The sequence below is a fragment of the Saccoglossus kowalevskii genome, chromosome 9 (genome assembly GCF_978046115.1).
Source record: "Saccoglossus kowalevskii chromosome 9, keSacKowa6.1, whole genome shotgun sequence".
NCBI lineage: Eukaryota > Metazoa > Hemichordata > Enteropneusta > Harrimaniidae > Saccoglossus > Saccoglossus kowalevskii.
The window spans coordinates 7,543,815-7,569,076 of record NC_140649.1 but is presented as its reverse complement, the minus strand read 5'-3'; the positions used below and the strand labels follow the sequence as shown (position 1 = coordinate 7,569,076).

Here is a 25,262-nt window from a genome sequence, read left to right as displayed (position 1 = left end):
ATCGTATACATTGGTTGAAGCTGAGAAAGGAAAACGAGACAGCCTCATGAAACGAGCAATATACTTACAACGCAGGCTCGTACCAAAAATGCGTTATGGTTGCTTCACGAAAATGTCGACGCATATACGTCATCAAAGCTAATTATATTATTGCATGTGTGTACATATATGTATATTGCAATCAGTTCGGTTCGGTTTGGTTTTGGTGATTACTATTTGCATTCATTTATTCCTAGAATGCCCAGGGACGAAATGTAACTGTAATTGACAAACTAATTCCAATCAAGGGAATCGACACATCATCATCTCTGCTCTCCTAATTGCCCCCTGTAACAATTAAAAAGTCGCTAACTGAAAACTAGCTTTAAGGAATATCGTCCGGCTGAAGGTTATTCATCTTAAATTTATGCAAATGATAAAAAAAACAGCAAACATCGCCATTAGAGCAGCAAATTCTAATTTGGAACTGATTTATTAGACATATTTCGAAATGCCCCCAGGCTTCTGTTGGCAAATATTATCCATATGCACATACGGCAGTATCACCACACACACCCTACGGGGGAAATCGGGAACATTCAACACTAAGTTTGCTGTATATTGATCGAAAAAAAGAATTGGGGTCACGGTTCGAGCGATCTCATTTACTTTTTCAGCCCTATCGGCGTACATTTAAATGTATTTTTTGATCGAATGCCTGAAAAAAGGAAATCGGTTTGGTTGCAGTCCGTCATTGTTAAAATTTATATGTTAATCAAGTTTATTATAAATCTTCGTGTTAAATACCTTTTCGAATAACAATAAAGTAACTGGAGAAGATAAATGTTCATATATACTGGAACCGGTATAGCGCTGACGTCGTGACTTTCCGAGGTCATCCTGCTTTACACACCTCTCAAACTACTAATCAATGCATGATAGTATCCCATCGCTTGGGAATCTGTTTATGGACACACACCAGTTGGGTCACTATATACATATCCAACACAGGCTATACTGTATGTCTGTCCGTCCGTCCGTCCGTCTGTTTGTTTGTCAGCCTGTCTTTCCTATCAGATCTTCCTATTAAATTCGTTATTATTAATATGTAACGATTTGAGTGCAGTATTTTCCAACTTTTACACAACGAATATCATTATTTGTAGCCCCTCTCATTCTCGCTGGCTACTATTAATATGTCACCGCCGAGTCACTAAAGACCGTCGAACTAAATCGACATATATACTTTTACAGCTTTCCAAGAAACGTATTCTAGACATTCAATCACAGATCAGCCTGTCTTTCCTGTCAGGTCTTCCTATTAAACTCGTTATTATTACTATGTAACGATTTGAGTGCAGTTTTTTTCAACTTTTACACAACGAATATCATTATTCGTAGCCCCTCTCATTCTCGCTGACTACTATTAATATGTCACCGCCGAGTCACTAAAGACCGTCGAACCAAATCTACATATATACTTTTACAGCTTTCCAAGAAACGTATTCTAGACATTCAATAACAGATAAGTGTAATATCACTGGGGTGAAGTAAGACTCTAGACGGATACCGATACGACGAGCATTGAAGTCGCAGAAGATAGACACTCGGGTAACAAGGTACCGATAGGCATTTCGTTATTCTCCAGGGTTAGCCTGAGTCTATCTTGCAAAGGTTACCTCTGAGAAGGCTGTCCAAATTGCTCGATTTATATCACGTAATTATTCGACTTGATCGCAATACATCATTTACGTTTACAAGTGATATTATCAGTGTTGAGCCCGGGAAATGTATGTAATGCTCTTTTCGTACACTCTTCTACCAGTTTTTCAGTAAATATATTTCAATGTATAGATTATAATAACGGCTTGCATTTTAACATACACGCTTTTCGAATTAAAAGATAACTAGTTCAAAACAAAATGCTTTCCCATATAAAGCGCATAGTATAAAGACTTTAAAACTTCAACCGAATAAACTTTAAAATTGTAAAGTGTATGGTGTCTCTATATACACGATTGGTATTTCTGTGTATATGATGACCGACAACTTTAAACACATTCAATCAATATTTTATAAGTGTAGAAGTAGTAAACTTTCTGACACAGATGAACACATAAATACTAAATTCAAATATAAGTCGTGTTTTTTTATATAGAAGCCCGACTAAAATTAATGCCCATATTTTATCCAACTTGCAATATTTTTACGATGCGTTTATGTCTTGATGTCATTTTAACATTTTGCATAAAATACATCGTTATTCATTTGATTAAATTTCTTCATAATTTCCCATATATAGAAAACATAAATAGAAAACAAATGTACCAGACGTGCGAAACGATAGACAATGGACCTTGCAGGGTGAGATCACATGTCAACACTTTAAAATCTATTTTTGATTTTGTGCATTTATTCATGTGTAGATTTCACTTCGTTTAAAAGCTTTCCAGACCAATAAATTTAGCTGGAAAAAAATATTGATGATAACAATCGGATTTAACCACTCTCTGCTGTTATTTCTATAAATAACTGACAATAATTAACATAGTTAACAATGCAGGTCAGTCAAAATATACGGATACACAAATGTTATGTATAAAAAAAAGTACTTTTAAAACACGGACAATTAAAGAAAATGTTTAAGCTTCGAAAGAACTGGCACTTTTTAAAAAAGTTTTTTACCGAATCAAAATAATTACAAGAATGTAATTTGCACATTTCAATATTGTAGATATTCTTTAGTTCAATTTTTATTATTTACTAAAATGTATTAAATATTACATCACAGCAATATAGTTTATTATTGTATCTTTATGTGATTTGCTATGAATAAACCACTCGCTTTTTTTCAGCTTCCATGCAGTCACGTGATCGCCTGTTGAACAAGATGTGCCATTGTGTTCAAAGGCTGCCGTACAAAGTATTTGTAATCACGTGACATGAGAGCACAGATCGATAGGTGGTCGACCCACTAAGACCTGATTAGGAATATACCCTTATTGACATACTTTCTAGTTTCTATAAATTACGGGGGAAATCATCCAGTGCCTGTCAGTTTGATCAGTCTCATTGGAAAACAACTCGAGGTGAGTCCAATTAAGCATCATAGTGATTAGTAAAATTCTTCGTGTTTTGTATCAAATCTATTTTTTTTCTTTAGAGATTAGAATCATGTCTTTTTGTCCAACAATCTTTGTAACGACTGAATAACTATTCATTGTTCTCAGCATAAGTAATTTAGTTTTAGTCGGTTCAATATTTGAGGAATAAACTAAGATAAATTTTTCATAGACAGATAATCGCCGCTGTTTTATTTTATTCATATATTTATAGCAGTATTAAAGCGAAACACAGAATAAGTGCGAACATAATTTCGTCGCTGATAAACGCTTGATGACATTAACACAAAACACAGACGGACATCTCCAACTTCGGAACAAACAGTGGTCATTTATGCAAATTAGTAACAGACGACCAAACGTTTCGCGGTACAAGTACTGTGGCCGAATAATTATTCTCTGACAATTAACATACCTCCTCGTTTTTTTCTGTGCGTAATGGATTAATTTAACACATTCGTTGTAATCAGAATTACGTCCTCTTTGAGCAACTGGGATACATCTTAGTTATTTCCCTTAATGTAATTCAAAAAAATGAGTTTTTGCAGATTACGGTAACATTACTTAAGCAAACTAACAAAATCATGTTTCATCAGCATTTTTGGCGGGAAAACTATGGAAGTCTGGCTACTTTGTGAAGCATTGTTGTAACCATTTTATCGGCACCGGAGGATATATATATATTGTCAATACAAATTGATGGATATACCTACATGACAAAATTTAACTAATAGAAAAAGTGCAAGCCAGCATACAATGTTTAAAGAGACAATTTCCTTTCTTCCAATAACAACGAGAAGAAAGAGGCACCGTTCGTTACAGTCTGAAAATATCACGTGATCGCATAAATAACTTGAACGAGCGAATTTTCAAAATGGGATAGGTAAATAAAACTAAACAAAACAAAACACGTCTTAACAGAATAAAACACAATAACTGATGGTATGGTGCTGACGCACGAGTTATGTCTATAAATTTGTCATTATTCTGCAACTTGAATTTCGAGTAAACTGACAATATTAAACGAATGATGCATATCTTCTATTTTGGTATTTATTTTTTGCAACCTTTTGAATAAGGGGCTCGCTATTTGAATAAATAAATAGGAGCTGCATAAATTACAAATCAAATGTGGCGTTCATACTATTCGTACTATTAACAACAAAATTGTATCAAATGTTAGAGTCAAAGAAAACAAAATACAAAAAAGAAAATTGAGTCGAATGTTAAATATAGGTATTAAGAAAATTAAAAAATGTAAACAACAAATACTGTTTTTGTTTTTTTGTCAGTCTAAAAACTTTTGCCAGGACTCAAATGTAGTCATTATAGGGTTGCGAAGTGTCTCATATTATTTCTTTCCTTTGTTCATAAACTGCGTACAGGTTATTTTCTCCCTTATTCAGTAAAATAACTTTGACTCCCCCTCCCCTCATTAGCTTCTCTCCCTGCTGTCATGAATTTGTTTTCGCGTATCTGTTAACCGACTTAATTAACTGATTATTAGCTGAATTGCTGTGTTATGTCTGTCATCGTGTAGGCCTATTTGAAGTTTTGGACGGAACTTGGCTCAGTGGTTTGGAACTAATTACAAGATACCGTCGCTATTCTGACATCCGTAGTTATTAATGTAGTGAACGATTAATCAAAAGATATGACGTATTCAGTACTTAGTGTGATTGGCTTTATGATTGAAGGTTACGCCCTAGAGTCTTTTTACTGCATTGTAATTGGTCAGAGTTTTGAAAATGAATAAAGAGAGTTTGAGTTGGTCTTGGCGAATACTCCACGACAGGGCAGTCCTGGAGAGACTTGGGGCGAGCCTTGACGCAGTCTAAGAGAGTCTTGGGTCAGCCTTGCGATATAGTCTTGGGGATTTTTCCCCAGGGCGCTGTGTCTTATAGAGTGCTCCAAAAGATCGACTAAGACGAGAGTTGAAACGTATTTCGTTGTGTGTGTCTTATTTGACTGTAAAGTTAAAGTGACTTTCCCGATCCCGTACCTCGAGGGGACGAGATAGAGAGACGAGACGAGTTTCCCCCCTGACACGTGTGGAGAACCCCGAGAGTAGGAAGATTTCCCCCCTGATACTGCACTGCAAAAAAAAAAAAAAGCATTTGCAACGGAGTAAAAAATGTTCCAGTGTTTCATCTTTTTCCTTACAATATGGGCAAGTGTAGGCTTGGTCAGAAGTAATATTTTCCCATTTCATTTTTGATATTCCAAACCGAGTGTGTAGAACTTTGCCTTCAGTTGGCCCCTCTTAAAATCTGGCACTGGGTCTATATGTGGTTCGTAGTTTGTTATCTTATTCTTGAACACAACCTAGAACTATCAGGTAGTGGTTTTGTGTTGATAAGAGTGTAATGATATTTTCAGGATTGTAGCGAGAAAACAAATATCCAATTCGACGTAATAACTATTGCACAATAAGTGTCACTTTCGTGTACCTTATCACAATTGATATAACGCAATATACTCGTCGTCATAGGCATTGCGCCGCGGCGGGTCTCACGACATGGAAGCATGCGTTATCATCTCCGATGACTTTCAAAAGAGTGTTTCACCACGGCATACTCCAACACTGCTTTTATCGCCCTATGTCATCCACTTTATAGCTCCAGTAATGCTTTTAAAGTCATATGCTTGATCTCTCTTTCACCGGCATGACAACATCAGCTACAAACGCAGACAATCATTTACCGACAGAGACGCGGCATGTGGTTTTTAATGCGCATGCGTAAGTAGCAGAATTCGTCGTATTTGGTCATTAGAACTAAGCTATTTCAGGCTGATGGTGGAACAATGACTATTGCGCGATTTAACTAAACACATAATATTCCGGGTTCGAGTTTAAATAAAATTAAAGTCAAAGCCAATGTCCTTCTCCCTCTTCCTGTTACATCGTTTATGCATATTGGTCGCAAAAGGTTTTTATCGTCTACAAGCTCAAAATAATCTTCAAATTTGAATATTCCACCGATAATTTATAATGATTTTGTGTTTTGAAAATCCCTTTTCATCTACCCCAAAGACACGGAATGATACAGAAACACAATAACGATAAACTTGCGAAGAGCACGTCTGAGATTGATCCTAAGGTGAGCAATTCTAGGAATCGACGTAATTAGGGAAGGGACCCAAAAGTGATTACATCTGGGTTGACACAAGAATAGACCGTTATCAATGGTTAGGTTTTCAATTCGCGGAGAAAATTACTAGCGGTTTCATGTTTTTTTTTTCCTTTTGCTGCGAGTCAAAAGGAATCGAATTTCCGCCAGTGACTTCCATCACGATGATGATTTTACTAACATTTGCTCAAGAAATGAAGACTGTCAGCCCCAGTTTGCTTGGCGCGATTCTCTTGTTTACACAGCGGCTTCTCTGATCTATCTGTCGAGCCAGGGGAAAAACAACAGCTAGTAGCCAACGGCGGAAATGAGAAAATGGCCCGGACGTGACCCCACGCACACAAACGTCAGGATAATCAACTGAGAAACAAAAAAGAAAGAGCAAAATCGTAGTTTCCGTGTGTGGGATAGACTCAAGGGACGGAGATTAAAATATAGTAGTACAGTCGCACGTCTGTATTAACTCGAGAGTCTTACGCATAGCAGTACATCGCACAATTGCAATCTGGTGATATAATTCGTCAATTCTAAGCACAAATACGCGTGTAATCTACATTTTTTCTTTTTCTTTCCGGGAGACGAAGAAATTTGTTTGAATTGAACACACAATGAACCGAAGATCAACATCCTTCAATGGCGGCGTATTCACTGTACGAGACAAGATAAGTAAAACCGACGGTAAAACGATACGATATAAAAACTGCTTCTTGCCTATGACCATGCGCAGTATCCCCCAACGCGAGAACCACACTAATTCACGTGAATATTCAGTTTCAAAACAGAGCATTACAATATGAAACATGAAGATTCTATCTGTGTATTGATTCATTTAGTGATATGTACCATCGCCAACGTTACCATTGTCAAATCCACTGTTCTCAAATCAAAATCTATTTCACAGAGCTCAAATTTCAAAGTTTAAATCGCGTCATTTGCATTCATATAAACGTCCGAAGAAGGCATCGCAATTTCTTCAAAATAACCAAATTTATCTACGAGTATCCCCTAACCAGAATGCATAGCGTAGCAACGGTCACGTGCTACTGTCGTCACTTCCTTTTGTTATGCTGTAAACTCGTGTGTGTGTGTGGGGGGGGGGGTGTTCATTTATGTTACATGCATATTGGTTCGAGTGAGTTGACGGCATCATTCGACGAGGATAAACCATATCACATTTGTTGCACTTGTCCACATGCGTGCCTCGAAAGCAGTAGCCACCACGTGACAGTACTGTAGAACATAATCGGTTTATAATGGCACGCAAACCGAACAGCGATTTTCTGTAAGCTTTCTTATTTTAAACCCAATTTTGCATGTTTTCAACTTGAAGTGTAACCATTAGAGGTGCCTGGGGATTCTAAGTACTTGATAGCTGAAAGGAAAACTCGAGAAGCATGTCACGACATACACGATGGGCGAAACAAGAAATACAACTGATTGTAGTACATGGGGAAACATTTTTTTTACCCACCCTGTTCTAAGATTGACAGTATTTAGGTAAAATTAGTGAAATATTGACTCGGGAGAGGAAACTCTGTACGTGAACGGCTACAAGTAGAAGAAGATAATGTCGTTACTTCTCGTGTAATCGTTAAATATAGTATTCAACGGCAGATCTCCTGATTGTGTGAAAACAAAATGGACGTCATCTGTCCATCAAACTCCGTCCTAAAACTCGTGCTAGAGCCACATCGAATATATAGTTTATTTCCCGCTTTTTTAAACACCTGAGCAAAATTGAAGTCGATTCACTATGAATGATGGCGTCTATAATTGAACAAAAAATAAATTGGCAATTTTGCTTGGATAATGAAAAAAATTATAACGAAATGCAACATTGCCAGAAGCGCGAAACAAAATAACGTGAGCGCCGCTGAACTTGAAGTCAGTCAATGTTGTTTTTTTTCTCAAAACGACAAAATAATACGATAACCTTTGTTACAGGTACCCGCAAGCGGCATATACTCAAAATCAATTCGACGTCACCATGGCAACAAGCGAAACACTCGCGTGCTGAACACGTGGTTACACAGTGGGAGATAACGCACTGCATTATGGGTGACGGTATTCGAGTCACGTTCGCTTGATCGCCTGAGACTGTCAGTATGCTATAGCACAGTGGATCAGCACATCTATATGTTTTAGCTCGCATTTTAACCAGAATATATCTCCCAAATTGATTGAAAGCGAGGTACAAGCTGTACAAACTTGCAATATCCGTGAGTCTGTCGACACTCATCAATCCTTATCGGCCAGCAATATAACTAACATTGTCAACTGCATAATGCGACCGCGGTTTTATTTCACATCATATGACGGAATATTATTTAATACTCGTTATTAAACACATATTATAAATATTTGCTGTGTCACTATTGATTGCTTGCCAGCCATCTGGCTCCCAGTCTCTATCAACACGAATCAGTGAAGGCCTGTCTCAAATCCCATCCTAAGTTTGTTTTGTTTTGCTTTGTTCTGATTTGCTAAGCAATATTTTTAATTTAATCCTGTTTATTTTTCTCCCTCAAAAAAAAAAAAAAAAAAAGTGTAAAACTGGGTGTATGCACAATCTTAATTCATATTGAATACTATTTTAATCAATTAATTAATCAGTACTAAACCATATACGATTGTTTTTTTGTTTTGCATTGTATTTGAAAAATTGTGCCCGGAGTACTTTGTGTGCGTAGCAACGCTACATCCGACCCTGGTTCGACTCCCGGGAGAGAAAAGTAACAACGAACACGATTAAGGCCTAGTTGTCGCATTGATTTTCGTTCCATATACATTATACTTTGAACCGATTCCTTCGGTAACGAGCTACGACAGCCATAAAGACTTGTTTGCCGTTGACAGCGCCTAACGCTGAGCCCTTTTTTCATTATACACAGTCTGGGGCACTGTTTATAATCGCTTACCGTCTCGTACGTGCCACTTTATACAGAAAAGCAATAAAATACCGTATAAAATGAATAATTCAGGAACATAACCTCATCTCCAGTTTAAGAACAGTAAATTACGATAAGCAAATAAAGAATGTGGACAAGTTTGCCGGAGAACTGTATGCACTTAGTCTGCGATAATAGACACGTTGTTGAAGTTTATACCATTACATTCAATGTGTTGAAGAGGGTCATTTTTGTCAAGGTCTCATAGCGACACTTACTAGTGATTCTAATTTGACATTTTGTAAATACTAGAATCCGAGATCCGATCTTTCGGCTCTGCTTGTGTCGTGTAGTACGTGTGCTGCCGTTGCCTTAAATCAAGCAGCGTTATTACCGAATACTAGTAATTAAAATAGACTATTACCTAGAGAGACGATTTTTGCTTAATTTTATACTCAACAAATATTACACATTCGCGCGTGCACTAATAATAAAATGACTTTACTGTTATTTAAAATGAAAACGAAACGATTTCTATTCAATGATATTTCTCGATTCCCAATTTTATTTTCAATCAAATTCGCGATTTGTTATTTATCGGCAACGCAACTGCATGCAGAAATATCGCATGACAAAGTAATCCTCGTCTTTTTATAACGGTAATCACGTTCCATGAAAGCTGACAGAGTCCACAAAGACTACAACAATGGGAGACTGGAAACGGACGGACGGCGGGACATATTTCTCAATCAAAACAATATTATCGAAACATCTTTTGATTGAAATCCATCTTTACAATTCAAATTACACAGTAGCTGATCGTCACAGTGTTTTTGTTATTCTTCATAATGGCGGCGCAGAATCGAAACCACTGATCTACAAGCGAGACTGTAATATACGAGCCGCACATCCTGTCCGCTACTGGTTTAATTTAATGTATTTCATGCAAAAAAAATCACGTTTGGTAACAGATCTGTACGCGCCATTTAAAAACGCCATGTTAGCCGCGGAATGAAAGTGACACTACCATGCTCAATTATTTGCCCTTTTTATTATCGCCGCGTCTTACCTTGTTTGTTTCCAAGTTTCCATGACAACCTTCAATAACTAGATAATGACACTTACGTACAGCGGTTACCTATAAGAAAATGAGAAAAAGCATTAGAAAGGTGTCTGCTGTTGTTGGTCTCTGTCTCCGCGATTATTGAACGACAAAGCGAAAATGAACATATTCTTTGAGTCATTATTATCGTCCAATTAATTTGTGTTTAGTGACATCTGCTATTACGCGACGCTCGATTGAGAATGGTGACATCATTGGTCACAACTGTACGTGTTCAGGCCATAATTGAACTGGTAGAATGTCTGCAATTATTGCAATTTGTTATGAGGAATACATCAATCATGAGTAATTAATATTTATAATTGCGACGCGCGTGAAAAACGCGGGCTTCTGTCAATGAAATGGACAATCGTATTAAGTAGACGGAACGATCACGCATACATTTACAGTACATTCCCGTGTAATCAGATAATAATAATAAAACGTAACATGTTTTTGCAACCAATGAGTATTTGTAACTACTTGCCATCAACATTCGTACACAAGCACAGTGAGTTTTCCCTTCACTGCGCGATCTCGCACGGACCTGGCCTGTCTACCGCGAGAATCGAATACTAGTAGTTTGATTTTAACTTGAAACTTTATTAATAGCTCACTATAGAAATGCCTTTCAGGGAAGAATATGACGTTAATTTATAATAATATATTTAAAAAAAAGTCAAGAATATTTCATCGAACCAGGCGATAAGTGAAAAAAAAATCATAGAAATAAATATGAATGAATGAATGAATACTTCAGAACCCGGCGTACATATTTGGATGGATGTCGTAAAGGCGGAAGCTAATTTGAAAACGTGAATGTTTTGCACATTGGGGGTAACTCTCTTTACTATTCTCCTATCGGTAACACGAGATGAAAGCTTTAAAAGCCTATTTTGCCTTTCACCTATAAGTGTTAAAACCCCTTAATTTCTACTAACAATCCAGTGATATATATTGAGAGTACAGAGGGGTTAAAGATATCCTGCATCGCTTTATGTCGTCGTATATTTTTTCGAGTTCGAGCAGCATTTTACTGGACGCATTCGTGGGATATAAACAGACGAGCTCGATCATTATTATCTGCAGGTCGATAGTAGCTGATTAACAATGTCCATCGCGATGCACACAATATCAAGCCCTTTATTTCTCGACTAGGTCACATAGTATACCAGGCACATTGGCGTGCACCACATTATAGTCAACAAACAAGCTACCCTGTGATTGGTTTGACTGTTAGGTGCCAGGGTTAGGTAGCAATCAGGTGTGAGTGGTGAGTAATTTCGCATTGACTCTGGAGCTCGGGGTGTCTCGTACACGGAAACACGTCGCGAAGAAGGACACGCTAACAAATCTTAATAGTGGCAAAAAAATGCCAAATACTCTTAAAACTACGATCCGGAATTCCAGAATTTGTGCCGATAGCTGGGGATTGTTTTGCAGCCTCCGTGGACACACTGTAGGCTTTACGACTGACCAGATAGCTAAGGTCACAGCTCGCACGAAATATTAATGGAGAAGCCTAATGCTGCAGGATTATGGATTTTTTATGATGATCGTAGCCGCCGTGATATCATTTAAGTTGACTATATGTAAACAGTCTAGTGACACGAAACAATCCTCTGTGTACATATTGACAAAATATTCAGTGTCGCATTCAGTATATTACAAGTACAAACAGCAGAGACTAGACTTTGCCTTTGGGTATTCGTAGACAGGCCTCCCTAGAGCTCGAACAAATTGAGAGCGATATCAAGACTCCATAGTTTCGTCGAAAAAAAAAAACTAAATCAAAACAGGTTAAGTGGGATAGAACGGAAAAGAGTAGAGAGGGAAGTGAAGTAGGAAATCGTGATAGGGAAGGAAAGTCGTCAAAGGAAGGAGGAAGGAAAACACCTTGACTGCGTTGTGCATTTATAAATTTACTCAAAGGATGTTTCGGGTATGTTCTACATAAACGGAGATAACATAGTAACAACGTTGTAGAATTACATCAATAAATCTATTTTGTAGTCCAAGTTAAACAAAACTGAAACCGGTAAAACATGGAACAGGCACGCATACTGATGATGGGAAATGTGTCCGTTCTTTGAAGTATATAATGCACTCAGGGGAGAACACATTTAATTGGATAGTTACCAAATTGAAATGTGCCGAAATAAGACAGATTTACTACTCATAATGTTTACTGTTGTAAATTTTATGTTTAATGTCTACCGTTAACGTGGACAGGCGTGTTAAATTCTACGCTCTACAACACATGGACGTTACTTTGTATTCCTTGACCCTAATTTCTACTGGGGGGGGGGTTAGATTATTCAGGCAGATTAATATTGTTTCTTTCTTTATAGAGTAACGTGGAACCGCGGGCTCGTCTGTGTACGGAGCTTATGGCCCCCTTCCAACATTTTTTTTTCATTCACTCTGTCCTAATCCACTGAGCCACCCCATCAGAAATAATATTTCACCCCCATAGGAAACCCGTTTTATCAGTGTCATATTGCTATGGAGTATTTTAAGGTGACTGAAGGAATGATGTTATCCATCAGTGGCTGTTGCGATCATCATCGCCGTGTTCGGGGTTTTGTAGTGTATGGCTATAGTGTATACATATGAACCCGCATCGGTTCCAGGGAAACCCAGTCTCACGCGACTGAATGTCACGCGATCGCGAACTCTGATTCAGATTAATGTCCCTGTTAGCTTTCTTTAAAACGTAAATAATTCCACATTCATTATAGTATATTTATATACCAGATAATATATTCTTCGCATTGAACCGTAGTCAAATAACGTCACATGACATGAAATGAAATGAACACGTGACATTGAAACTGTCAACGGCAGTGGATTGCAGTTGAGAACGCATGTGTTACCATGTCGACAGTGCATAGTAACATACGCTTCTATATTCAGCACGGCTGCGCACATTATCATAATAATGCATCGGGTGGTGTAAAGAACAAGGTTGAACACGGTGACGTCGGTGAGCTTTAAGATAATAATCGCGATGCACCAAATATAAGAGCAGTATTAACGCACCACGCGTGTACGTGTCTTAACGCGGCTTTTAACAAAATTGATGCCTCGTCCAATCAGGTACACGGAATTTCACTAAGAAATATTGACATTTATGCCCCATTTTCTTACGAGCGAACATGTACATTATTGACGATCGGATTGAACCTAAAACGTGATGTTTTGTATATTTACGCAGAAAATGTTTCTTTATGATTTCTTTCTTGTCCATCAACTGTTACACATACTATACCACTAGAAACGACACTCCCATGATCGTCACGTATTGTTTTGCGGTTACTCTTTGTTTTTTTCTCAATTTCTTTTTCTTGTATTTTTTTGGGGTGAGATGGAGAGATTTCAAGGCACATCACGTATTTACAGCCTGGGAACGCAAATACTCGGTCTATTATCGTGAATCAATGTAGTCAAAACACAACAGAGAATCATCTTTCGAGCCTCGGGCGTTATAATCACCATACTTTTTAGCTCGCCCCTCCACGTTGGATTTAAATACAAACTAAAAGCAATGCCGCATCTTTAATTTCCTTCGCTGTGCATAAAAATTAGAATCACGTCCCTGATGATGTCTGGAAGGGCTTCATCGTTACTATGACAACATGATGAGAAAGATACCCATTTCAACGAAGAGAATAAAAAAAAAGTCGATGTTGTAAAAGAACGATGTTAGAGACCCGTCAAGAGAGGAATAAGTCGGTTTGCTTAGTACTCCAGTGCTTTACATACTACACTTAAAAATGGGAAAACCAATTTTGCTAGAAGTCGTATATAGGGTAAATTTGTTCAAAGGTGTGCCGCCTTTTCTCGACAAAGCTACTCTACATGTGTATTGATTGTACTAACGCGCTAGGCATTGCTACCACTTCACAATCCAACGTACTATGCACGAAGTTCGACATCTCCGGCGCTTCACTACCCTACTTCAACATCTGTCGAGGGTCCGGTGTTCGACAGGTGGTGAGATTAACTGAAAGCTTGACAAAAAAATCCAAAATAGAACAACACCACGTTCATTTATACGAATTATATTTTCTCATCTTTTAGTAATCTTATTTTCAGTGTTCTGGTTGGACAACAGAGCTCATGATGAGACTTAGACATGTCTTCCGGGGATTCGCTTTAACTACGTTGTTGACCAATTAATATATAATCGAGCAATACATACGAGACTTGTGCTAAATATATTTCAATGCACACAGATCAATATTTAAACGAACGCAGGTATACGAACGTCTTCCAGCTCTCGTGTAATACTAATAATACGAGAACAAGATAAAAATTCTATTTCACCTTGGTCTATTATTAATAGATAGCACCTTACGTGTTCACTGTGGGATGTTTTTTTTTTTATTTTCAATACGTTTTACAGAGTTATTAAAAATGGATTCTATCGCTTTGTGATTAAATCGGCCTTCAATCAAAGTCGCGTCTATTGAACCTCGGCGTTTCATCACTGATGAAAGATGTTAATATTCGGTTCAATATGGCGGAAACGATCTTGTCTCCGTTGTGTACACCTCACGTGTTATTAATTACACCTATATCTGCAACACGCCTAGTGTTATTCCAAGTATTGCGTTTTCTTTTCCTTCTCGGCATTTTCCAAAGACGATCGGCGATGACAAACAAAATCACTTGATATTAATGACGGAATCATTTACAGCATTTTCTAAAAACACATGCATCCTATTGTTACGAAAACTACATTTCAAACTCGTACGCACATATTCTTAATTCAATTTATGCCAAACGCAAATTTCCGAGCAAAAGCGTAATTTGGTGGTGAAAAGTAATTCAATTGCGATGGTTATGAGACTGGTTACAATAGAACGTTATAATTTACAAAAAACGTCGGATTGTTCAAAAACAAATTGAAGAAACATGTTGTTATATTTTTATTGACATTGTACCAAGTCTTGACATATATTTCAGATTAACATATTACTTTCACTTATTTTTCTACTTATTGTTTTAGTGATACGATTTATATAAATATTGTTTTGTTTGATTTTGAATGTATGATATCATTCATTCATTCATTCATTCATTCATTCATTCATTCATTCATTCATTCATTCATTGACATTTACCCAATATTCGAATATGTGGTAATGAACAATATTTTAAGAAAATTTAAGAAAACCAATCTATGTAAACAATGGTATAGTATTTGGGAGTCAGTTTAGTGGATGCTATCAGTTACGTCATGTTATATAAATTGCCCACCTTGAATGTCTTTGTCACAGTAACCAATGCAACCAAGTTCCAGACATGACAACATTATAATGATAGCTACTTTTCTTAAAAAAAACAATATCCCCTTAGCTTAGAATACACTTCAGGATATTTTACGGATGGGCATCAATCATCGGAAGTTCAAAGTAAGATGCAGCCAGCTTTGGAATTGATTATGACGCCCTCAATTACTCTATTTTGATTAATATAATATAGTTTGGAAACTGGCGAAGTATTGACGCATCCATGCGTTGCGCGGAAGATCTTTTAACCGTGATCAGATTTATAGAAAAATGTACGGCATTATCTTCCTTTCATGGGTCATTACACTTCTAATTCGGCACCCGTGAAATTACTGCTGATATTGACTTTTGAATTATGAACTTTACATCGAATATACGTCATTCTCTTCATTTAGGCACGTGACCCGTTCGTGTGAAGTGAATAATCGTACGTATTATGTATATTATTCACAACTATTAAAAACGCAGAGCCGTTTGCGCATAGATGTAGCGCGTTGTGTGTGAGATGTTCATTTCATCGACAAAAGCCTGAGAGATTTCTAGGACCAAAGTATTTAAATGGGACAAACCAAGCGAAAATTGATTCGCAATATTGAACACGATTCACAGAACAAGCATTTGGATTTCCTGGTTCTAATTCAGTTATCGTGCTTGAACTTGATGTTGCGGATGACGATTATTCCGAGTTCGCTAACGACCCATGTATCTAGAGTATTAATGCACTATTGACATTACCATCCTTTATCGGTTACATTCCAATTGAAATAGACAACCGGAAGCGACCTATAATGCAATATTCAAAATGGCTTCTTGATGTCGGTTCTTCAAACGAGCTTTGCCGACTGTGCTAGCACGATGCTTGGCAAACATGTTGCTATATTAAATGTAGAAGTAATTTATTCTTTTATAGAAATACTAAATCTGCTATATACAAATAAATAATTAAAACATACCTGGCAGATGTAAGATCTAACCAAGATAACCACCTACATTTATTTTGATATATCTTGAAATTCAAATTGGTATTTTAATCTAAATACACCTAAACTTATCCTCGTATTTCACAAGTGCAATTCTTTCGCACAGATACAAGTAACTAGCCACATGTTTTCCAATGCCTAAGTTCTGCAAGACTTACATTGTACTGTGACCCCGTTACTGAAAAAAGGACATGTTTTACTCCGGCTTTACTCTCATATAATCAGCGATATTACAATTCCGGGTAATAAGCAGAAATTAATGTCGGTCTTATTTGAAAGAACGGCCACGTGAATATATTCTATGCCCAGCTCAGCATCACTTTGCTGACTATCCCTAATGCCTCTGTTGAAAAGTAAAGAAGATGAAGTCTCTCTGGAATGTTATAGGCGACTCAATAACGACACTCACTCGTCGCTGACATCTTCTTGCTCTAATTACGCAAATTAGGACTGGTGCGGAGAATCGTCTAAGTTCCCTGTGTAGCGTTCCAACTGTCATCATCGAATAACAGGCTAACATTGTTACTGAGTTGTCTCCGTGGACGTGTTTTCGAGTAGGGCTGCTGATAAGCGATCTTATCATGGCAATTGGGGGCCTCTCTTGATGCGATACGGTACCGTCATTGCAGAAATACAATAGAAGATATGTGATAAGGTTATTCGAGTTTTGTCTAAATTTGGCTACTCTTGGGGCCGTCTTTATCTCTAAATTAAACCACTTAATTTTATAAAATGTATACACTGATTGAAGGAAAATGAGTTAAGGACAATTTTTCGATAATTTTATATAATTGAATTGAAAAGAAAAATGATTGGAAATGTAATAGACTCACACCATTTTTACTAAGAATTGAAGTTAATATTTTATTAAAAGGAAAGTAAGATGGCGAAACGCAATGCATCTTTGTTAGAAACACATTTTTCCAGCGTTGTTTTCAAAACTTACTATCCTTTCAGGCACTTGAGAGTTGGAAAATTGAAAGCGATTATAATTGACGCTTGACCTTTGACAAATCAATCTGGTCCCACCATCGAAAGTGAAACTTTTCTAACGTCGAGTCGCAGTGAACTGTGGGTAACATAGCAGCGCTAGAAGACAATGAACGCTATTCCATCTTGTTAATTTTATATACTATATATTTTATATATATATATTTTTTATGCGAATTAAAATTCGAAACACCAAGTTCGCCACAGAAACATGTCCAGCAAATTTATCAGCTGTTTTCACCAGGATCGGCGGTTAAATTACGTGCAGTCGTTCAACTACTACAACTAACCTAATCTTGTCCAAAGAGAAAATGTGTGCCTCTACCGGAAAGGTCGTAATAATTTACACGGAAAAAAAAACTGTAATTTAATATCAATCAAAAATCTAGTATGTTTCATTTCATTTCAGGTGAAAGGGGCGAGTTCCAGTTAAAAACCGCAGACTTCAAAGATACGTATCTGCTCGTGAATCACTCCGATGATGGACTGCGAGAAACGCACCACATGACGCGCCTCACCTTTCTATTCATATGCAAATTTGAATATTGAAACGAGGCTCCTTTATTCATTTATACATATCAGTGTTCCAAAGTTCAGACTCTACATGGTGCATATTTGTTATTAAAGCAATCATCTCCCATCATAAATGTCATTCCCGACAACAACAAAAACTCATTGAATTAGAAATTATTAAAACATGATACGATCATACGGACTGCGTTAAACTGAAGGCGCCAAGGAGTCTGGTATATCTTTGTCCTCTGCCAGGGGTGTTTTTTTAAAAATACAAATGTTTATTGACGGACTATATACGTTCGGGGAAACGTCGAGCTGGGTAAGGTAAAATATAGGATCATTTGATGCGAGGAACGCATATTCAGTGGTGAAAACGGGTGACAGAGTGTTAACACATGCTCCGCCTCTCATTTTAGTTTATATTGGACCTGCATACGTTCACATTCACTAATTATAAATACAGCATTGGATAACGGCACAGAATTCAGATTGGAACTGTAAATTGGAAGTCAATCAGCGTGGGAACTTTCATTATTTTCGATTTATTGGAAACGCGATGCTGGTAGTTCGTCTAAAATCGAAAACAAATCTACATCGCCATTTTAGTTGCCAACAATGGGTTATGTCATGATGTTGCTGACAGATTGTTTGAAGTTTCCGCCAGACCATGCCTACCATAACGGGTTTTAAAATTGCGGAATCATTTTAACTATACAACTATTCAATTTAGATATATTTAAAGAACAGTGGTCGTCGCGTCGTGCTGTCGTCGATATGAGTCCCGAGCGACGGATACAAAGCGCGCGGTGAACGGCGCTTTATTCTGTATTCTGTAACGTTTCATCAGTATCCGTGTTTCTAGTTGACAACTCGGTCGGGCGATTGACACCCTGGATTTTGCAACATCTCATTGTGCTATACATTCCTAAACAATCGCCGCTTAGCTGGCGGTGCAGTATTACATCAAGCGTCTTACTGCAGTATTGTGTAAGACATTTCGGTAGAAGTCAGGATAAGCTGAGATGGGAATGTCGTCACCTGTGCTACGGGTACTTTGTAATCGCCCTGGGTCCCCGCAGCGCAATAATCCGTAGAGAGATGTCGGCAAATTAAAAAAAAAAGAAAATGCTGTGTTTGCTTTATCGGTGAGTACATGATTCGGCAATTGAGACAAGTAAACAGCGTACAGTGAGCAACGACAAGGAAACTTGTTATAATATCGTGACTTTCGACGGAGTTAAAAACTGAGTGGGTCGCTATCAGTGTGCAGATGAGCGCGGAGATATTCGAAGTATGTCGTTCTCTCACCATAACATCATAATACAAGTAAACTAGTACACTATAATGTTGCATAGAAACAACAGGAAATTCACCGCTACGCGAAATTGTGTGTGAAAAAACAGGATATATTACACGCGTTGTAAACGCTACCGCTGTTGACCACGACGCGGCTTAGCAATTATGGCGACTCAATTATTTGACCAAATCTCCAAAACAAGACAAATAGTGTAACATATACTAGACAAGATTTTTCTACAATTCCATGGTGATTTTTGTTCACCAAAATGTAACTTTTGTGCGTTGATGATATTATTTAGAACTTAAAGTTCATTATACAAACTAGAAGATAAATTACATAGGATTTTTTTAAAGAGATTGCCTTATAATATTTTAATTGTTTTGTTGTCGGATTTTCACAATTTATATCATTCCCGGGGTTTGACATCGTCCACTTTGAGGAAGAAGAAATCGAATAGTGATACAGAGTTGTCGGTTAGCTTACTCGTTATGCGCATGCGCATTATATTTTAATATTGCGCCGCCAGGCATTCTGCTCATTGCAGTGATCTTGCAGTCAAGGTGAAACACTATTATTTAGTGGCCAGTCTTGTGTGCAAACTAAGCTGCTATACTCTCGTAGTTGCTTAAGCAGCTTTTGTGAGTAATAGGTGTTTTTCGTTTCTGCGAGATCTCGTGAAAAGCGCGCGCCGAAGCGTCTGCCGCAAAATTGATTTAATTTTGAACTTGGATTTCTTTTGTTATAGATTATATATCAAAATGCCGATCTCTCAGTGGGGAATATGGCGTCATCAAATCTGGCCATCATTAAAGGCGTACTGTGCATTATTAAACTCGATAATACCCCACCAAGCCTTGTTTGTGTTTGTCGAATCCTACGAAGAGGTTTTGACGCCACTACGACGCTATGACCTTTGTTTGTCGGGTTTTACATTCGATTCCACACATAACGCGGGATCTCGCAATGAACGGAAAATGGTCTATTGAACACATTTCCTGGAAACATATTATTTTTGATGGGGCCGTTCCTGCTACATGTTGGCAACCAACGTAGCTGATGGATTCTGAGCGATTTGTCTACAGTACTTAACTTAGTTTTCAATTTCGATTAAGAATAAATGGAATGCAAAATAGGCAGTACTATGATCCAACATAGGCCTGTGTTACAGAGAACGCTGCGTGTATGATCATAGTTTTGACTATGATATGTATGTAACATTTTTAAAACATACGTTTTTGACATTTATCCATTTCGATTTTCAAAAATGCATGTTAAATATTCATTAAATGATAAAACAATTGTGAGTAAATCGCGATTAATTTTAGACAAAAACTGACAATTCGTTTTCAAATATTAACTAATACTGTTAGTTATATTGATATGTTCTCTATTGCATTAATGAATATTTCTGACTTGGAACGAGGATGAAGTATAAACCTGATGTAATAGTAATCAACCGTTGCTAACATGGCGTTATGGTTATTTATTACAAACTCAACACATCAGACACAGTTTGAGAAAAAAGCACTTGGCAACTGGCATTTAGAATGCCGTAGGGTGTCCTAAATGCACGTGGAAGCGTCAAATCTGTCACGTTCGAAAAAAAAAACCAAGCTCAGTGAAGGTGCTCTGGAATTAACAGTGTCGGGAAATAGTGTTTCTCTAGACAGACGTGCGCGTTTTTTCCTCCTTACAATATATTATAAATGTTTTTAAATGTAACTGATTTCCGGGGTGAAAAATTGTCTCTATTAACATGAACCCGTTTACAAGTAATTCTTTTTTTTTTTACCTACAGATTGTTCGGCTTTTAAAAAATATAGAATGTTTTTTTCATAGCTTTAATTCTTCGATGTCTCGTCGAGTTTTATGCGTAATGTAGACATCGGAAACGGACCTTGATCCTAACAGCACAAATGATAGTCATAAAAACTGTATTCATACGACACCTATACAAACTATTAAACAGCGATAATAGTGCATTTACCAATAGAGCTGTGTTCGCACTGACTTAAAAAATCATCCCTGGGATTGTATCTATCTATCTTTTGAGAGTTCCTTTCTCGCGAAACCTCCTCCAGATTTAGTCCACCCTCTTTCAGAATAATCACTTATATTGTGCACAGTTATTAACCTCCCCTGACAATGGATAAAATCACGTGCGATTTAACTGAATATTCAATATGTCTATAGCATAGCTCGTATGGTATTGATTACTTGAAAGAGAAGCTGGCAATAATGTTTAATATTGAACACGCAAGCTGAACATACTTCTGCATTCTGCGCACAATATCGTGGAAACCACAGGCATTTCGTCCCTTTCAGATGTAAATTACAAAACCAGTAAAATATGCATCGCCGATTATAGATAGAAATTATTGTGAGGGTAAAGAAAGGTTGGCGGACGAGGATCGTACTGAGAGATAGTCGAGAGCATTGTATTCGTGGTATGCGTGAGTGATCTCATTCAGAAGACCACTATCGGAGCGAATACAGTGTGTTAGTGATGAATAGGCAACTGAAATCAAGCGGAACGAATGTCAGTAGGGGAAATGCAGAAAACTGTCATTTCTTATCGCATTTTAGCGCCGCATTCTGGATTAAATATCTTCGTAATTAAGTGCGGTGAAACACCACGCCGTGATAAAAATAATATACACGAGCTATAATTTTCATGCTGCTGAAAAAATAAACGACAACGGTGCGTCGGATGTACGTCTCAGTGTCATGTCGTGGACCCAGAGGGCCGGAGTAAACGTCGGTTGTGTGGGGATTTTATATGTTATATTTATATTATTATAAACCTTTAATATAAGAAGACGTTATCGTTCCGGCAAGGTATTGGATTATCTGATAGGTGTGTCATGAATTTAGTACCTTAACATTGATAAATTAAATCGACCTTTATTTGTGTATACAGCGCCTTATTGGACGCGTTTTGAGTAGTCGATTTCTACCTATCACAGTCACATGATCTTTAGAATCACCCATACCCTTTGTACAAGTGACCTGTGTATTTTATTCAACAGTGTAAGGTTTCGTAATCTAACTTTCACATGGCTAATACCTTTTACACCGCGGCGTCGTGACCTTTTTTGGCGGCAAAGTTTTGGAAAGCTGCGGAAGCGCGATGAGCGGGTGGATGACGTCATAGATGGGGCAACAGTGGTAAGCAATGATTGGATGACTGTTGACGAAATTGTGCGTATTGCGATTACATTTTTTTTTAGTCTTCGAACAAATTGTGTAAAGATTGCTGATTACCCTCAAAATTGCGAGTATCACATCGAATATAGGGGCGTCTGCTACCATAGTGATACACCATTGAACGAATAAAATTGTTTCAATTCAAATTGGCCCAGTTTTGAGAATAACAACTGACTACCCATAGTATTAAAGATATAAATTTCGTGTTGACTGCGTTATTGAAGGCATTTAAAGAGACGTTGTGATCATGTAGCTGCTGGTTAGTTTGACGATCAGATATGAACATAAAAACATAAATGTTGCGTTTTTTTTTTGCCAGGGACCACGTAATTGAATCTACGTATTCATAACAAATAAAAGTACCAGAACGCAAATATTGTATTTTTACAATCCATAGACGTTCCGTAGGTATTGTGCGTATCAATATAGATCGACACGCATTTTTCACCTGATACCAAGGTGGTCCATGACTATTTATGCTTGCAATTGATATTGTTATATTCTGAATATACTCCAAGTCCCCGGTGACTTCACATTCACGGGTAATCAGTCGGCAACGTCTCAACTGACGCAAAAGCAAGTAGGATTGTTTGCAGAACACCGTTTTTGTATACCGTATCTCTTCTTATTTTTGTTCTTTTTCTTCAACCTTCCACAATCTTTGCGAATCACGTACCCCGAAATATGGCCAGGGAAGACAGCCTAGAGTGTACCCTAAGAATCAGCGCACATGCAATTCCTTTACAATTCTTCTCTTCCGTAAAAAAAATCGACTCGAATTTATGCTTGTTTTTAAAATACAGTCATTTTTGACAGGTTCTGATAAAGCCCATAGTACGGTGCACGCCCCTTGAAAATACAACCACTTTTTTATTAAGACGTACACGAGCGAACACTTAATACACTGAATCAGCCTGTCAGTAATGTCATTGCCACAGACGACTATAAACCCAGCTTAGCTGATCTCAACGAGAGTTCATCTAACGTGCATTTAAGAAAAAAAATAGAGCACTAGTAACAAGAACATATATTTACGACGACATATTATTTTTAATTTACAGTGAGTGTAAATAGGTCCAACTGTATCTGCGTGCTATTTTTTTCTTAAATATGCCCCATTATTCCTTAGTGTGCTGACTTATAAAAATAGAACGTGTTATCGTGAATGCCGTACACATAGGCAATGCGTCATAGTTAATAACAGTCATAACTAGACTTCACCGTGATGACGTAACAGTATTCTATTGCGGAGGCAATCTGTGTTTATAATAAACCGCCCTTTGTTATACGCTAGCCGTGTCTATCTTGAATTATCGACTCGGGTGGTATGCATGATATAAATATATATACATCTACCATAAAATTGAAAAAAAAATCGCATTTTGACAAATACAAGTAGTTGCGACGTTTCGAGTTGTTTTATAATTCCTCTGTGTTTCTTGTCTTTCTAAGAATTTGTTTCATTTTAAAGGATTATTTTATTGCATGTTTATAAAACACAGTTTGCCTCAAAGGTAAGTCGGTGCTGAGAATCGATGTCTGTCTATATAAGGCAAACATGTTGGCAACCTGCTTGAGGGTGAGGTACTTCCTGGCCTTCTCGGTATTAGTACACAATGCGACGCTATTACAAGAATGGAAAGCCTACACGACCACATCAAGCACGACACGCCGTTATTGTTGTGCGCGGAAGCGTTTTTTATTGGCGAACATATACGAAAGGAAGCAGGTACATTGCCATCGGAATAACACACGGCATGGATCTGACGTACACAATGTAGAATAAATATATAATGGAAAACTAAATCGTCTGATGTGTATTTCGCTAAGTGTTCGGGCGACTCTCCCTGCCATTCCATGTATGTGCTTGGGTAATCTATAAAAAATAAGCTTCTTGTCCTCGACTTGAAAATCGGGAGGATGATTTCCGCCGATGAAATATACCGTTGGCCCAATTGATGGTTGAAAAGATGAACTGGATTCTTGGCTGATGCTGTTGCTAGGCACCAGCTACGTGTATTCTCAAGCAATAACATCAGGTATGTATTATCAACCCGAGAATACGCGTCACCGGCACGTGCATGATTCCCTTCACAAGTTCTCTCCGCATCTTACTCTTTGGCTCACTGCTTTTCCCGATTCACCGCAAACATCACCATTCTCGGCGTCGCCACCGATAAAACTCAACACCGGACAGAAAGGTTAAAAACAGGTCCATCTACACACTCAATCTGACATTTGCGGCTGTTATATCCTCGGCCCACTCAATTGAAATTTCGTTTCACCCCCAATAAACCTACAATTATTATCCTTGTCCTTTGGGAGCTCGGCAAAAGTATCATAGCATACCCGACTTAGATCGAATTTATGAATATTTCTAAAGAAGGCGATTTACCGTTCCACGAAGTTTTCAAAAAATTAAAGAAAGAAAGAAAGAAAGAAAGGGAACGTTTTAGGTCGCGCTTTTATGATATCACAATACAACAACAAAGAGAAATACTAACCGATGTTTATCGCAATTACGTGTGCCGTGCTTGCTCAATAAATACGGGAGAACGCTGAATGATGAGATGATTTATACTAGCACGAACACGCAATGCGATGATGTCAAATGATAAGGATTGACAAAAGTATTGCTATCGCAGAAAATTAGTATTTCTCGCATATATTCACATTTTTGGTCAAGTCTGAAACAGACGTTGACTGTGGATATCAATTAAACACACTCATACAGCGCACAAGCACTCCAC

At 37.6% G+C, this 25,262-nt stretch overlaps 1 long non-coding RNA gene and 1 other non-coding gene across 2 annotated transcripts in view; both read right to left on the bottom strand.

The window, feature by feature from the left end:
- The window catches only part of LOC144342889 (uncharacterized), a 39,566-nt gene that overhangs the window by 13,886 nt on the left and 418 nt on the right, over positions 1–25,262 (bottom strand). Inside the window, exon 2 of the long non-coding RNA XR_013418844.2 lies at positions 10,190–10,258. This is a non-coding gene — a long non-coding RNA (uncharacterized LOC144342889). The remainder of the gene's footprint in view (positions 1–10,189; positions 10,259–25,262) is intronic.
- Mir137 (microRNA mir-137) lies at positions 24,504–24,604 on the bottom strand. Its single transcript, NR_037543.1, has one exon. It is a non-coding gene; the product is annotated as a microRNA mir-137 (primary transcript).